The 17,240-nt window shown below is 40.8% G+C and overlaps 1 long non-coding RNA gene across 1 annotated transcript; it reads right to left on the bottom strand.

Moving 5' to 3' along the window:
* Window positions 1-212: 212 nt before the first annotated feature.
* Window positions 213-11,698, bottom strand: LOC142055806 (uncharacterized). Its single transcript, XR_012660060.1, has 4 exons — window positions 11,505-11,698; window positions 9,323-10,604; window positions 7,031-7,164; window positions 213-577 (listed from the first exon to the last, which is right to left on the bottom strand). It is a non-coding gene; the product is annotated as an uncharacterized LOC142055806 (long non-coding RNA).
* Between the last annotated feature and the right edge of the window lie 5,542 nt (window positions 11,699-17,240).

Genomic DNA, 17,240 nt, shown 5'->3' with positions numbered 1-17,240 from the left:
CCTGGTGTGGTGAAGGTTGGCAAACACCTTCTGCCTGAAGATCCTTCCTCCCTGGTAAAATGTAATCTATTTCCAGAGATAAATGTTATTTCAAATTCAGCAAGTGTTGCTTAAAACAAAGGTCACCATTAGTTCTGGTTGTGGTAATGTACTGTATTTGTAATAGTTCTATATCAACATTATATTTCAGAAGATGAGACCATTATGCTTGTTCCACCTAGGATTCTTAGCAGGCATTTAAAGCACGTTTTCATTAGCCTGTAGTAGCCACTTTATGTTTTAACAAAATGCTCAAAGGATTTCATCTTGGAGTTTTCAAAGTAGCTTTATTTTATTATTTTACCTTTAGCCTATATATATTATTTGGAATTTAAAATTTTGAGCCCCATCAGAATATTTGTTTCAGAGGCTGAAAGACATTAAAAATGTAATTCCCAGCATGTGTTGTTGGGAGAAAAATGGGAGGTCAGATAATGTTGGACAGCCGGAACTACCAAATAATTAAAGAGTGGTAGGTAACTTACCTCCAGACTGTGGCATTTGACTGCATGCTGCTGCTTGAACAACAGAAATCTCTCTGCAATGCACAAAGGAAAATAACTACTCATCGTGTATTAAGATTAGAGTAATATAGGATATGTATATATACACTCACTTGCAGTTGCCTGGCAGTCACAACACACTGTTTATCAGCTGGGAATTTTTGTAGTCGTCTTAAAGCAGTGAAGCCATTTATAAAGTATTCCTTTTACTGAGCATGTTTTCATCAGAAAAGTAGGTAACAGAAATAACTTGCAACAGAAATCAAGCTTAATATTTCAAAGCCCTTGAGACCCTAATTAGGCTGTTGCTCTGTCTGTACATAACCTCTTAGTAAACTAAATTGATGGTGCTTTGTCCACATAAAAATAGCACTAAGACTTTGGACCTGGAAAAAGCAAGACTCTATGAGCTCCCTGAAGTGCAAGCAAGAAAAAAAAAATCTTATTTAACTAACAAAAGATTGAGATAGGGTTGAAAAATGTGGATGTTAAAACAGACTAAAAATAGATTGGCACAAAACTTTTACTCAGTTGTAAATTTTCTGAGTAGGCTGTGCTTGCTGGACAGGTGACTAATTCCATGCTTCTCACTCTGGAGAGAAGCCTCTAAAGAGGCCAAATGCTGCTCTCAGTTAGCCAAATATAAATCTCAAGTAAACCTATTGAAGTTACTGTAGAGTTATGCCAGCTTCCCTAAGAGCAGAATATGATGCCTTGTTTACAGAATTAAGCTCTGAAAGGTACATCTGTGTGTGCATTTTGATTTACCAATAAAATAATTTTATGGAGCTAAATTTATGCAAATACCAGAATTTAAATCCAAAGGAGACCTTGTAGTCTTGTATTCATTAAAGATTATGCACCTTTCTATGAGGAGGTACTCAAAAATACAATATGGAATACAATTAAAAGGAAAAAATTCACAGAGGTTTCATATTTTACCAAGTCTTTGTGCCCTGTGTGCACTTAAGTGACTGCTCCCCTAGGAGCAAAGAATATATATGTCCCAGTCATTGTATTTGACCACCTTACAAATATCAATAACTTTCTCCTCATAAAAGCCAAGGGAAAAAGAGAGACAGCATTACCAATATATTGTTAATTAAGCATGGAGTCAGAAGAAAACATGAGATTGGCCAAAGGCCAGACTGGGAGTGTGAGATATAAACAGGGAGAGAAACACCTGCACTAGCCCTTTACCAGCACAGGAACCCTTCTTTATAGTATAGACGTAACGTCATGTAAGGATAGGGGGATTGGGAAAAGACGCCTATGCTAACTCCCAGATCAACACACATGAAAATTAAGTCAGAGTAACTGTTGTCTTAAGCATGTAGGCATTTGTTTACGTCTTTAGGTACACCAGTACCTGAGTGTGTATGACTTCTTGTTTGTTTCAGGACACTGAGGGCAGAACAATTTATGATAGACCATTGCTTCTTTCCCCTGCGTGGAAAAATTCAACACTGCAGGTGAGGTGTTTGGCGAGTGCATTCCAGAAAATAAAAATCACCTCAGTCTTTCGACATGAGGATCACCTGCAGGCTTTCACACAATTTTTATGCTTAAACCAACCCTGTTTAAAACCTTAAGGGATGGCTGGAGATGAAGGAATTCATTTTTAAACTAGGCATTTGGGAAAAATGGTAAAGGAAGAAACAAAATTCATTTTTCTCAAAGAAACAAGACATCAATTCCACAATGAATATATCTATAAATTATCATTTATTACCTTAAAAAAAAGAAAACAAACAAGAAGAAAACCAAAACAACAACCTATTTCTTGTCTGCCTTCCAACCCTGTAGTAATTATCCTGCAAGTTGTAGAATCATGTTCTTGGTAGTGGCAGGAGCTAGCCAGTTGTCAAGAAGCAAGCTTTGCTAACATGTTGTTGGGATAGTGGAAGTAATACAAACTGCATATACTTGCTGGTGTTGCCAATCCTCATGCTACTTAGCTCTGAAGAATCTCTGCTTGGATTAAATTAAACAATAACAGCGTAAAGAGTCTGCTGGAGTCCAGCACAGTGGATGAGTCTACTGACTCACACCCAGCTCGTACAGCTTCAGTGTTACTGGCCAGTGCAAGGAGACAACTGCCAAAATCATTTCAAATCAACTGGTAGAGAGCCACTACATGAACTAGAGCAAACCTCAAATGAAGCACTACTAGCCAAATCAATTTTGATAGGGCAGAGAATACAGTAAGAGTTTAGGCACACTGCAGGCAGTGGGCAAGCCATAAATTCACCAGCAGCACCATGCAGAGATCAGCAACTGAAACAGAAGTACCCAGAGCACAGCTCGTGGGGACAGCCAACTTTGTGCACAAAGCACCTTTCACTGCGCTGTGGAAGGCACACCCATGCTCCCCTATCAAGTGAAAGCTGGTCTCATCATTTAAAAAGCTATCAATTTTTCTGAGATATTTTATGACCCTTCCTTCAAAAACACTGAGGCAGCCTAAGAAATACACAGCCTTGAATGTAGCTGCTGGAGGTGTGGTAGATCACTATCTCCTCACACTCAGCTCCAAACCAGCTTTGGAGATTGACATTTGTGCACCTGAGGGATATATAAGCCCATACTGTGTACTTTTTCAGGTGGCTCCAGCTCCTTCCGGGTTTAATAACCAAAACATTTTCAAGCTGCACTGTGCACAGAGCCCATCAATGTAGGTCATATAAGTAACTCTTGAATTTTATGCACCAAACATTCACATGACTAGGTGTCTGCTACACTGCCCAACATTTTTTGTTCATTTGAAATGTGAGCTTTCATAGGGAGATACATAATGTCGTTCGAATTTTTCCAGTATAGATGAATAGCAGTCAGACGGGAAGCTGCTCTTCATATACTAAATAGCAAATACAATCCTTCCACACCTCGCAATGTTCCCCCAATTCCAGCGTCTTTCCTCACAACACCATTCTGCACTGAAGTGGAACACATGTAATGAAAGCCAGTATTTTGTCTTTACCTGACAAAACATAAACCCATGAGCTATGGATATAAAGAAAAGGATGAACAGATGCCTACTTAACTGGAAGACATAAGGAAGATACAATTTCATATTTCACAGTTGTGCTTAGTGCAGTGGATCCCTGATCTCTCCATTTCTACAATGCAAATCATCCCCACTATGTATCAGTGCAATGCTAACACTAACAAGCAGTGCTTATATAATGGTAAGCTGTCATCATTCCAGGGAAGTTCTTCAGTGAGGTTTTTTACATCAGGATTGAAAAAATAAATCACTAAGAACAACAGAAAAAAAAAAAAACGGCCAAAAAACTAACCAGACCCCCCAAAAAACCAACCCAGGGAACTATAGTTCTCCTTCAAAAGGGAGTAAAAACCCATCCTAATTCTGCACATGACACAATTTTTCATTTTCAAATTACCATGCAAAAAGTAATTAAGTCATCTTTACAGAATGCTTTTGAAGAAAAATTATATAAATAAGTTCTCAATCCTGTTTCTCAGATGAGGAATCACACAGTGTATTCAGGCAAAAGGAGGTTTTCAAGCTCCAGTTCAGTGCTTCTCCCTCAGCACAGTGCTGTCTTTACAGAGAATTGATCAGCTGAAAATAAATGGGATGCAATACTCTTGATATTTATACAGTACAAAAGGTGAAAAACCCTGATCCTCAGACTGTGAAACTTGCTTTGTCCAGACACCCCATAGCATAAGATACTTTTGCCACGTCACTGCACCGTGAGACAACCAGATGTGTGTTTGTGGCAAGCAGTATATATGGCTATCAGGCTCCCAGGTGCTTCACACTATTTTTACAGCTTACATCACCAAGCTGTAGCATGGAAAGCTTGTTTCATTGAATTTCAGTGGCTGCACCTGCTCAGCCTCCCATGCTGCTGCACTAGGAGTCAGCTAGATGGTGCTCATGGGGTGGCAGCCGATGTGCAAAGTTAGCACTGGGATTTCGCTCAGGGCCTCTTCCCCCGCCTCCGGCATCCCACACAACCTAAGCAAGCTGTCACAAATGAAAAACCAGGACCAGGAGGAAGGGGACAAAGTAGGTAGGTGAAAGGAAACTGCATCTCAGATACTCTTTGAGCACAGATCCTTACACAACCACGCTGGCTTTCAAAGGCTGGGTTGCAAATATGAAGCTGGGGCTGGTTTCATTGTATACAAGCCAGCTCATTCACTCCTGCCTGGCAGTCTGAAAAGAGCACAGTACTGACAACTTCAGAAGGAACCATGTTGTTGGAGAGACCTGACAATTTGGAAGCTGTTTTTCCTCTGACAAATAACAACCCTAGCTGTAAGCTTCATCATGATCCGATGGAGTGTGTCTTTATGGATGTTTGAAGTTAGAATTAATTAGTAGCTTTTAGTGGTCTGTGAAGTTGCCTAGTTTTGTTGGATTAATTGCGTACTGCAGAAATATAGACATGTAAAGACACATTGTGCTAACTCCCAGTAAATATGAAAAACTCAAAGAGCTCAGGGGTGTTAGACAAGGATAGGTTTTGCTGTGGACATACTGCTCAGGGATCCATTGAGTGGCAGAACACTTATAAATTCTTAAATCTGAAGATCCCACTTGGTCCCTTGGGCTGAAAGTTTGTATGAAAATTTCATTTCAAAATGACAAGCCCATATATGCACAGGAATGGTTTTCTAAATAAAACCCTAGATCATTTTTTATTCATCTTATATCTAAAATGCCCAGAGGCATAGCTCCATAAAAATTTTAAACTTTAAACAAAAGCTCCTTTTGAGTTGCAGGAAAACAAAACATTCTGAAAGCAACAGTTTATATTATTTATTGTGATGTTTACTTAGCAAGAGAAGCTGATGAGTTAATTCTCAGTGGAAGTGCTGAATTACTTTAGGAACAGAAGCCCAATTAATTAAGGATCATTTCCTATTGATTTCACTGTACTACAGACCAGACTCAGAGTACGTGCTATACTCCCGTACAAGATATAAATAATAAATAATAGCATACTTAGACCAGTTACTGCTGTCCTGATGACCTGTAATTCTCACTGAGAAAACACTTCTAAGACTTTGATGTGAACACAATAAAAGCCAGAATGCCTCTTGAAAGAAAGAGAACAGGAAAAGCACAGAAGAGGCACTATGCACACTCCAGATCAAAGACAATAGACAAATGAAGAGACAAGTTTTGGAAGTGGACAAAAGTGGAAATAAATACATTTGTATTGGAAAAATCAATAGGAAAATACTTGATTTCACGCCTAAAGCTGGGAATTTTTACACAAAACCTGAGTACTTTGGGATACACACTATGGCCAGACCTCGAGCCCAGATTCACCTCACAACTTCATTATGAGCAGAAATCAAGCCCTGGAAATCTCCTCACTTGACCACTTTGATCAGCATGCTGGATGGCCATGAAGCACCAGGGCATGGGTTTTCTCTCTAGGTGTGCTTATCCATCCTGGGGACCAGCAGGAGCCCCACTATGAGGCATTCGGCGCTTTGTGGCCCCACTGTCGACAGCCTTTCCATACAAAGCAGCAATCAGTTCTGTTGTCCAGGCTCTTATAAGGTCACAATGAGACTTGGGGTAAAGTTTTGGCTCAGTTTGCGGGGAAGTTGCAAGATTATTGTAGAACGACAGATGTGTTGGGCTCAGTCTGAAAAATACAGCAACTATTACATGCATTGCCAGAATACTCTATTAAGAAATTCAGAAAGTTCAGCATTCCTCTGGTACAACCATGTTTATTTATAAACAGAGTACACAAAATCATGTTGTCTGAGAGACAAATACAGAAGCAAGGTGTCTGACTGCAGTTTTCAGATCTGCTTCTATTGAGTCCAAATGCCTGGAGGTATGCTGCCCCTGCTTCCTCTTAAAGCTAAGCTCTCCCAACCTTGTCTCAGTCTGCTGCCTCCCTCGACTTCCTGACTGCTTTTTGCCCCTGAAGCCCACACAGGAGTATCAAGTCTGTGATCTAGCTTTTGTGTTTGTACTAAGTCACTAAAAATACCACTGGGCCATAAAGATTCCATTTTTGCTAAAGGTTGCCAGGCTAACTACTAATTACTGTCTTGTTACAGCAAGCTTCTCTTTCAGCTCTCACTGTCTACATTGCCTTACAGTTTCTTTTCACTTTGCCTAAAGAAACGACAGAAAGAACACCCATGAAGTTCAGCCATGTGCACAACTCACAGCATCCATCAATATCACACAGAACAGCAGTAACATGGAAAAAAAAATACCCATCTTTACTCAGACTTTAAGATTGGGCAAGTGACTTGAGCCGAGTCCCTATATAAGGCTGCCAGTTTTGAAAAATAATGCATAAAGGTATCAGCTTTAAAAAGATCTCTAAGTACCTTTATTATCTAAAGGAAAAGGTGAAATCCTACCTTGTTATGGCAAGGAGAAAAGGAAGCTGGGAGCAGTGCTTGATATGTCTGTAGCCAACATCCACCCAGAGCAGGAGGAGGGCAGGATGGCTAAAATCAGTCCACTGACTCACCAGGAGAGCATCCTCCAAGGCCTGAGGTCAGGTTCCTCGAGAAGCAGCAGATGCATTAGCAAAGCTCCTAGCTCTTCACAGCCAGGCAGCAGTCCTCCTGGGCAGGGCTGGCAGCAATGGTCTTATTTGAAAGCCTGTAGAAACGTGGAAAAGAAGGGGAGAAAAAGGAAGCTCTTGGAGCCTTTGACTTCTGCCCATTAACCTCAGCCTCTCTGAGCTTAGACTCAGCAGGAGGACACGGGTAATCACAGAAAATGGCCTTTTCATTCCTTCTGCTGGTTACAGTTCAGGTTTGCTTAGACAGAGAGCCACAAGGATAGACTTGACTGGCTGAGGACATTCTTTGGCCTCAGGAGCAAAAGGACTCAAGGATATGATCAAATCCAGTTTAAAAAAAAGCATTTTAAGTGCTCACCAATTATTTAAAGCGAGACACTATGTGAAAATAATTATTCCATATCTGAAAGCATGTGTACTAAATGTGAATATGACATGGGAGGAGCTGGGTTTTATAGCCTGGAGAAGTGAAGGCTGGGAGGAAGCTAATTGCTCTCTTCAGCTACCTTTAGGGTGTTGTAGATAAGAGATCCAGACTTCTCAGTACCTCACACTGAAAGGATGAGAGGTAATGACTGCATTGCAGCAAGGCCAATTATAAGTGGATGCAAAGAAAAAATTTCTTCACTGTAAAGCTGGTCCACCACTGGAGCAAGTGACCTGAGAGGCTGGGGGATCTCTGTCCTTGGAGATTTTCAAAAAGCTTAACTTTTACTCCAACGTAAGTCAAAAGTCACTAAGTCAAACTAAAACTCAAATTGGAGTTGAGACAACTTATTGAGGAAGGCTGTAGACGTGTCCTGTTTCTGCTGCTACTGACGTATTTATCCCCTATCCTTCCCTGCTGTTTTTCACCATACTTCAGGGTGCTATGGATGCATCAGTGTAACTGCAAACACAGCCAGTCATCAACCTAGCTACCCAGGTTAAATGTTTTGCACGTTTTAGCCTATTTTGTGTTTCAGGGTATGCTGAAAGGGTAACACAAGGTTGGGCAAAGTACACTTCTAACACCCTGGCTAATAGGGCATCCCATGCCTGACATCCTGGGCATAAACACAGGTCTAGGAACAACTAGATTCAGGAAGGCAGACATTGCTACAGTTTATATTTTGTTATTCTTACCAACTAGCAATAAATGACAACCCCAAAAGGTATCGTGTTGGATAGACACAGCAGGAACTCACTTCACTGAAAGCAAGACAGGAACCTTACCTGCTGACATGCAATTATTTAATTCCCTCCACACCCCCCATGCACTAGTTGGACTGAGGGACTGCAGCATCAATACTGAAAATGCCCTGATATACAGGTGCCGACGCCTAGAACAAGGAACAGGATCCAGAGAGAAGCATTGGTGCACGAGCAGGACAGGCCCATACGACGTGCACTAGCACATTGAAGCCTGCTCAGTGAGTGCTGGCTGCCTGCAGCTGTGGCCCACCTGCAACGTGATCCTAGGCTAAGGCAGCTAGGTAAAGGACAGCACTATCCCTTCAAGCAGGCTCTTTCTTCAGTGTTTGAAAACCAAAACGTCATGGGAATAAAGTACAGGTCAGGAATACAAGTAAAAGGGTGAGGAGGGGAAAAAAAGAAAAAAACTCAGCTTCTGCACAGTGTAAATGCATAGTCATAAATGTTTTTATTATTATTAGCTTATTAACTATGTTAATAAATAATGTAAGCAAATACAATTATCAAAATAGTCTATAAATTCAGTGTATGAACAGCAGTTACTCAAGATTGCTTAATAATTCATTTTGCTCAGTTTCAGAGTAACTTCCAACAGAAAAAATAACAAAAGACCACAAAAAAACCAGCAAAACCCAGAACACCACCATGTGTGCTGTGAACTCCTGTTCCTGTGGAGTCTTTAATGTTTTGGAACATGATATACAGCAGACACAGTATCTTATGAGGTTTTTTCATACTTTTGTTTTATTTAACATGTGTTTCTGTCCAACTTAATTTTTGTCAAAGAAAGCCTCAAGTTTTTGTGACAGAAAAACCCTCATGGTAGCAAAAGAGGACAACATGACTGCAGAGCAGGCCAGTTGGCACATGCAGAACATACCACAGCCAGGACACATCCAGCCTCTGGGCATTCATGCCTGCTGAGACTGGCACTGAAATGGGGACTTCAGACCCAGGGCATAGAAAACCCCTCTGCAAACTCCAGCTGCACGTAATCAATCTATCAGCAAAACCGGTGCATTCACCAGAGAGCTTGCTCACCTTAGACCTCACTTGTGATGCCACTGGCTGTCCGAATGACCTCAGCCTCCATATTTCTTGTTCTTTTCAAATTTGTACAATTGCCCATATGCTGGAAAATAAGGTGAGGATACAATTAAGGAAATTCTGTTGTGTTTTTCTTAAACTTCACCACAACCACACCTTTTTTCCTCACAGCAAATCATATTACCATGAAAAAAGATGCAGATTTTCAATCACCTGAAAATTGTTTCAACTTTTTCAACAATATCTTCCGAGTGCAAAGCAGCTGTACAGCATCACATAATTTATGTGATAGTGTGTTATACCCAATGGTGCTCATTCAGAACAAGCTTGGATTACTACACAAAGACAAGGCAAAATAAATAAGAAATGAAAGGAAAAATAATAATAGTGTGAGGTGGGTTGTTTTTTTACCCCTCAGAGTTCAATTTAGGCACAGTGGTTATTGATTTAATTTCACAGCACAGGACCAGGTTGATAAGAGATAGCACAGTGTAACATACACGCAACAAGGGAAATAAGAGAAAAATAAGAAAGTAGTTTTCTTTAACTAGTTTCATTTTGTTACTACATTGTTTCCCACATTGATCCTTTTTATTTTTTAACAAATAGTAAAGGATATTTATTTTAAGAGAAAAATTAATTTTGAAATTTTAATACTGTGGATGGTTGAAAGTTTCTTTTGAAACTTCACAAGAAAAGTAACTTTTGAACTAACACTTTCACTTAGAAGTGTTTACTTTCCATGGATGAGAGCTGGTTTTTTTTTTAACTGGAAAACATCAAGGTGTGGAGGTGAAAAATGATTATGCCAAAACCAAAATGGATTTTTAAAATTTAAGTTATTGTAACACCTCATAAAAGTTGTATTTCAGATGGCTCATATTCCTTTTCCACCTACGTCCCTGCAGCGAGTTTCCCAGTTGAACATTATATCCCGCTGCACATGGGAGTCTGTTGCAGCTCCCTGGGCTGCAAGAGCTCCAGTCAAACAGAACCATGCTGTCCCAAATGAAAATAAGGAACCACACATCAGAACTATAACTCTATAAGGTACTATGGAAAACTTTTTGATAGAAATAACTGCTTTTCAGCCTTAAGTTTTGCTTAATTCTGTGGGTTTTTTCCTCCTAAATAAAAGAGACCAATGGCAGAAAGAAGAATTTTCTCATCGTAACAGGCTTGCTGAGCCTGAGTCCGTCCTTGTCATTTTTTTCCTGCTACTACTTCTTTGGTAGTGTGGAGCCCTGCAGCACAGGTGGGGAGGCAGGATCTCTACCTGGAAGAGATGAACAAATTTACAAACTTACAGCCTGCCACAGACCAGTCCCCCATTCAGTCTGTTATGGATCAGCAGTTTCCCAATGTTTATCCGTCCACTCAGCAGTAACTGCTATGGTGTGTGTTTCCAGGAAGAAGATGAAACATGGAGGTAGGTAAAGCATTATGGCAGCAGGATTGCCTTCCTGGCATCTATACAGACAGCTGGCTTTGGCTCAGATCCTAAAGGTTTACATCAACATAAATTCCCAGGTTTTGAAAGATGCACTCTGTCAAGCATAGGTGCAAAAAAAAGATGCTTTTGAAAAGCCCTGTCGTGCCTCACCATAGAAAATCCTACAAGCTACCAAGTTTAATTTAAGGTATGTTCCATCTTTTGCAATTTTCATTTGAATTGCCCCTAAACCCTCTACCTAGATGAGGACTGACAAATGGTCCCATCGCATTTTATACAAACCACTTCAAATGTGATCTGGAAACTGTCGTAACTCCGACACAGTGTAAGCACTGCCTCATTTTTGGAAGTTTTTCCACCCCAATTCAGCAGTACAGCATGAACTTGCCTCAAACAATAACAACACAGAGTAGCTCCCCCAGGGTCTAGATAATACACCTAATCACCACAGTCTCTGCCTATTCAAGTTAACACTTCTTAACAACAGATGTAATCTCCAGTGAAACCAAGCTTTTACAAATTGCTGTTAATATGAATTACACTTACCTTCTCTAAGTATCTTTTCTAACGAGGTAATGTTTTCCCTAGAGGTATTTAAATTAGGAATTCTTAACAACTAATTGAATATGAACTTGGATAACTGAAGAGGTCATCTTCACTTCTGGAATGGAGGCTGAAGGACTTTACTGTCCAGACTAAGTGAGGTGAACGCATCTGACTTACGTTGTATAACAGCTTCGTGATATGGTGACGGTTGGAGGGGCTCTGTTTCAACAGGTCTTGGAGGTGAGGAGTATCAGGTGATGCTTTCAGATCTCTCCCAACATCTCAAAGTGGGACATCACCGCACAAAACAATTTGAGTACTTGCATTCATTTTCATTTCTCAGGCACGTGACAAATTAGGAAGGAATTCAGTTCAAGAGCTTGTCTACTTTTTTTTAATGCACTAAGCATACGCTACGTTCAAACATAATTAAGACAGTAAAAATATCGGTCAAAAGAAAGGGATTTATAAATTGCCTGTTGCACCAGTTTTCAGAACAGAGAAAAGCAGGCTTATTGCTTTTAGGCCACCAGATCATTGTTGTATGCCAGTGCAAGTATTGAATTTGGTCTAATGTTTTAGAAGTCCTCCAAAGCAACAGACCTTTACATCTCCTAAGGATTTTTCAGACCGTTCAAAACTGTACTTTAGTGTTTATATACAATGATAATGTTCAAAAAGTCATTCTGTACTGTTAATTGCATTCTATTTTGCTGCAGTAGATTTAGAAATATACATATTTAACCAGTCATAATGCTGCCAGAAAACTACTTAATCAGCAGATGAATGTACATTGAAACAAAAGCTTGAGTACATTTATCCAGTGAGGTATGAATATTGCCATAATGGCTGTAACGGAGGGTGGGGAAATGGGACAGCAAGGAAGAGAAATCACACAAAGCATCACTAATCCCATGAATGCAGAAGAAGGAAGAATAACAAGCACAATATTAACTTAAAATTCATAATGTTCTATTTTTATATGTTAAATGATATTTTTGCTGAAAAAGTAAGTTTCTCTTCTTTGAGCTTGGGGAATACTGTGAATGTATACTAGGGTATGCCAAGGCTATGCTTCCAGATGGAGGTGGACTTTCAGCACAGTATAATTCAGTTTCATCCAATTCAAACTAAAACCCACCCTATTCCCCCATTACCACCAGCTTTCCTCAATACGGAAACTTGATTTTTTTTTTTTTTTTTCAGATATAATTGATACATTTCGGTTTTAGCTTCCTGTAACACAGTAAGAGAGATACACATGCATGGTAATCATGGAGTTTCTGGATATTTTTTTGGTTTTCCACCTAAAGAACAAGATACTATAATCAAGAACGGTAGATATGGTATTTCCTCATGTATTTATGACAAGAGATGAAAGACTGCACACAAGCTAAACATGTGGTTGCTTTATAAATCCTTCCCAGAAGGTGACCTTCTGGCACCTGTGATGGAAAAGGGTGGGTTTTGCAGAGGGAAGATTCCTGGGTTTCAAAGGTACATCAGGGAGAGAACAAGGCAATCAGGGCTTCCTATTTCAACCCCAGCACCACAGCAGCAGCCAGAGCACAGACTCTTGAAACTATAAGGTCTTGCAGGTGAAAAGGGGTACCTTTTCCTAGGGGCTTGAATAGCCTGTGCCAGGTCACAGTGTATTTCAGAGTTGCACTGTGTTCAACAAACTTTATTACAAGACAAGGATTCACCTTGCAAGAGATGAAGTAAAAAGCAAAACAAAAGGCAACATAAAAGGAGATCTGTCCGCAAAAGGACTCACCATGCTTTTAAAGATACTTTGTTCCACTTCGGGCTTGTGTAAAATAAAACTTGAGAAATGCAAATACTTCCAGTATGCTTGCTTGAAGGGATGGTATTTTGGCAACAGGTCTGTCCCAGTGCCCTGGCTGTTCAACACTGTCCCTGGCTCAGGATCCTGCTTTGCTGGTGCGTTAAGCCTCCTGGCTCAGTCAGCAGTAGGCAGCCCAGGGAAAGAATGGCTCTGGGAAACTGAAAAAAGTCCGAAGGAGGGGCCAAGTGAGAGCTGTGACCTCCCAGTGCCCCCAGATCTTAGGTCTGGCGAGCGACTCCTCCAAGGCCTGGATCCAACCAGGTCGTGAGGGACTGGCCAGACAGTTGCAGGGAACCAGTCAGGCTTTCTGTCTCGCAGACATTTCAGAGAATCATAGAATACCAGGTTGGAAGAGACCTCAAGGATCATCTGGTCCAAACTTTTCTAGCAAAAGCACAGTCTAGACAAGATGGCCCAGCACCCTGTCTAGCCAAATCTTAAAAGTGCCCAGTCTTGGGGGAGCCATGACTTCCCTGGGGAGCTTATTCCAATGGCTGATTATTTTCATTGTGAAAAAATTTTCCTCTTGTGTCCAATCAGAATCTGCCCAGGAGTAATTTGTATCCATTACCCCTCATCTTTAGCGTGTGGCTTCTTGTAAAAGAGAGTCTCCGTCTTCTTTGTAGCCACCCTTTAAATTTTGGAACATGGTGGTACTGGAACGTTTGGCTTTTATGCACTTTTCTATCAAAAACCCAGCCTCTTGTTGGAAAGACTGACCTCTTCTCTGTGTTGCAGAACTTGATGTGAAATACACAAATTAATGAATAGATAGGTGCATAACAGACGTGCCCACCCCCAGAAGAAGACAGTCATTAAGCGCAGCACGCATATGCAACAGCTTTGTGAGAATGTAGGAATAGGAGTGGGGCGGGGAATCTAATTTCCCCAATTTCCTCACAGGAGTTATTTGCTTCTTTATCTCCCCCGTGGCTAGTGAAAAGCTAGACTACTCTTTTTTCCCTGATGTGTACACCAGATTCCCATGATGCAACTTCTCCATACCTTCGCAAAAGCTTTTTTGCCCCCCCCCAACAGATATATCACTCAATGAGGAGACAATGAGACACTGTGGTAACATTTTTGTAATCCAAATATATCTGTAACCAAAAAAATATTATATGTAACTTATTTCCTCCTCATTGACAGCTAAAAATCATGAAGTTTCCAGAGGCCAGGGCAGGGTGGGGTGGGGAAATCTGCAAAGCTTTTTATATGAAGAAAATCCACCTTCAAGGCACCTGTAATTAAAACAACAGAACATAATCGTCCCGCATTTGTTAACTTTATGGACCCACAGAACTGTACAAGGTAGCAATTTTCAGTGAGCAAAAAGTTTTCTGACTCTGCATAACCCACGTCATACACCTTGAATGCTTTTCCAGCCACTCTATTAACAAACTATTTACTACAGGCATAAATTAATTCTACGTAATACTAAGGTTGCTTAAGACTTTCCATTTTGAATGTTTTCAGCTGCTAATGGCTTTGCCAAACTTCCATGTTCTATGCTACTGCCTGCCTCAAGTTAATTAGCTCTATAGAGTATAGAATATAAATATAGCATACCATGCACCCACAGAGCTTTGCCCAGATTAGAAGAAATTGTAAACGATGAATTGAAAAAATTCCAGTTACCCATGTCATGCTTTGATGAGAGGATCTGAAATATGGCAGGATTTTTTTCTTTTTTTTTTGTGTTCAAATTGTACTCATTGCTATTGTTGCAAAAATCTGTACCACAACCACCATCTTAAAAACTTTTGTAGATTTTCACTGACCCTCACTACCAACATGCTTATTAGGAAAAGCTACTTACAGTTTAGCACCTCAAGTCCCAGAGACGGGTTATTGCAACTTAGTCTGCATGCACAAATTTGGCAGGGGAGATTTCATCTTGCGCTCTTCTGCTTAGATTTCTGCTGGACTGGGGCAGTGGAGAGGAGGACAACAGGGAGATTCCAGTGTCAACAGCAGTAACACAGATGGGCAGGGGCCGATACTGGGACACAGGGAACAGCGTGGGAAGTGGAGCCTTACAACTGGGAAGAGAGACAAAGCAGGAGAGTGGAGGGGGGGGTGACAAGTTATTCAGTGGCCATCAAGAGACAGGCTGGGAAAGAGATGGAAAATAAGAATGAGCAGGATAGCTGGAAGCAAATGAGTGGTGGAAAACCAGAAATGAGGACAGAGAGGGAGCCCAGAACAAAGCTGTGCTTGGTAGGACTGAGAAAAAAGACACGGGCACGCTTGCAGTAAGTTTCTCATGGGTGTCCCACATTAGAGATCCTCTAATGAATGGTGTGCAAGCTGTGAACTGACAGAGAGAAAACTAGGAAAAAACAAGATTAAATTGTGCATTGCAATTGTACTACAGCTATTACTTACACAGACAAGGTGGCATGGCCAGGAGGCTGAAGTCTGTGCGCAATGCACACAGTTTTCTTGGTGGTAGCCCCTTCCTGGCCCTGCTGTCTGAGCTAGTGGGGCAGAAGCTTACTTCTGCCATCCAGCTCTCCCCACATCTCCCCTCTCTGGCCAGACACTTATGTTAGATCAATTCCTGTTGAAAGCACTTGCATTTTGGACACTTCTATGTTGCTCAAATGCTGGAGGTGGATTATAAAGAGGGAAGGACTGGTTAGAGTGTTTTGAGGTGTAGGAAGAAGGAAGTTGCTAAGAGAAGAGACTAATTTGAGCTCCTAAATGTCTCATTACTTGCTCATGCATATTCCTAGTCCAACGGTGAGAAAAAAATCACTGCATATCCAGCCCTGACAGTGACTTAAAACCTGGATTCTACATTATTTCTTTCCCTCTCAAGTGAGGAGGCAGGAGATCATACAAGATTTCTGAGTTGGGGCTCTGTTACTTCAGCTGTGACTTGAGCTATGCCCACACGTGTTGGGAAAGATGCTCCTGCATGTGCTCACATTTTCAGTTATGGATGTGCAGGAATAAGCAGGTTCTTATGTCCTTTATCCTCTCAGGACAAATGAGGACAGCTAAAAACTGTCAGAGCCTTGAGTGCAATCCTTTAGTACTTAGACAGCATATCTGAAAGAATATGGTAAACAGGGGAAGAGAAAAGACATAACTTGCTCCAAAGAAATAACATTCTTCATTTCCCTCCTGCCTCACCCTCAGCCATCCGCTTCATGGAGCAAGTGAGTAAAAAATCATGATCCAAGGGGTAACGGCTGGCTAAGAGAGGCTCCTAGGTCCACTGCAGGCATGTTACGGTTCAAACCATAGCGCTTGCTCTGCGCTGACGGCCAAAACCTCATCTTCGTAATCCATGTCCTGGCTGTGGAGTTGTCTGCTCTAATTATTCTGCATGTGTGTCTCCTCACAGTCTGGAACAAGCTTTCTAAGGGCTGAGACCACTGGAATGGGGAAGATTTATGGAGCTAGTCAATGCTGGTTGCATTCTGCAGAACCTTGAATACGAGACAAAAGACTCTTCTGAATCTTAGGAGGGAAGATTCCCTCTGCTTCGAGGATTACTCACTTCCTGGTGCACTGAAGTTGAAGGATTAAGTAACTTTTCCCAAATATAGAATGTATCACACCCAATCACACACATGCGTGCGTGCGCGCACACACACACACACACTGCTGCCTTCTTAAGTGAAGCATCTGAGGAGGAAAATGAGATTACAAATTTAGGAGTATAATGAGATCATGTTAAATTCACCCCATTTCCCCGCCTAGGCACAATCTATGTCATTAGAAAGGATTAATTTTTTGTTACAATTTCTAATCTCATTATACCTTTTGTCATAAGAGTGATTTATCAAAATTTCAATACTTAATGCTATACATTTTGTGAAATATTATATTATGCTGTAACATAGTACCTTCACTTGACTTTTCCAGTATTCTATATTTTCATTAGCTGGTATCCGCTCACTCATGTCATACCACTCAGCACAGCTATAAATAGAAGGACCAGCCAACCAAATCACACAATATTGAAAAGGTCAAAGTAGTATACTACATTACTGTAATTTAGAGAATACTATTCACAAAGTATTAAAACTCTGATGCCTTATTTATGTGAC

The sequence above is a fragment of the Phalacrocorax aristotelis genome, chromosome 3 (assembly GCF_949628215.1).
Source record: "Phalacrocorax aristotelis chromosome 3, bGulAri2.1, whole genome shotgun sequence".
Classification (NCBI taxonomy): Eukaryota; Metazoa; Chordata; class Aves; order Suliformes; family Phalacrocoracidae; genus Phalacrocorax; species Phalacrocorax aristotelis.
This window is presented reverse-complemented; position numbering and strand designations above follow the sequence as displayed.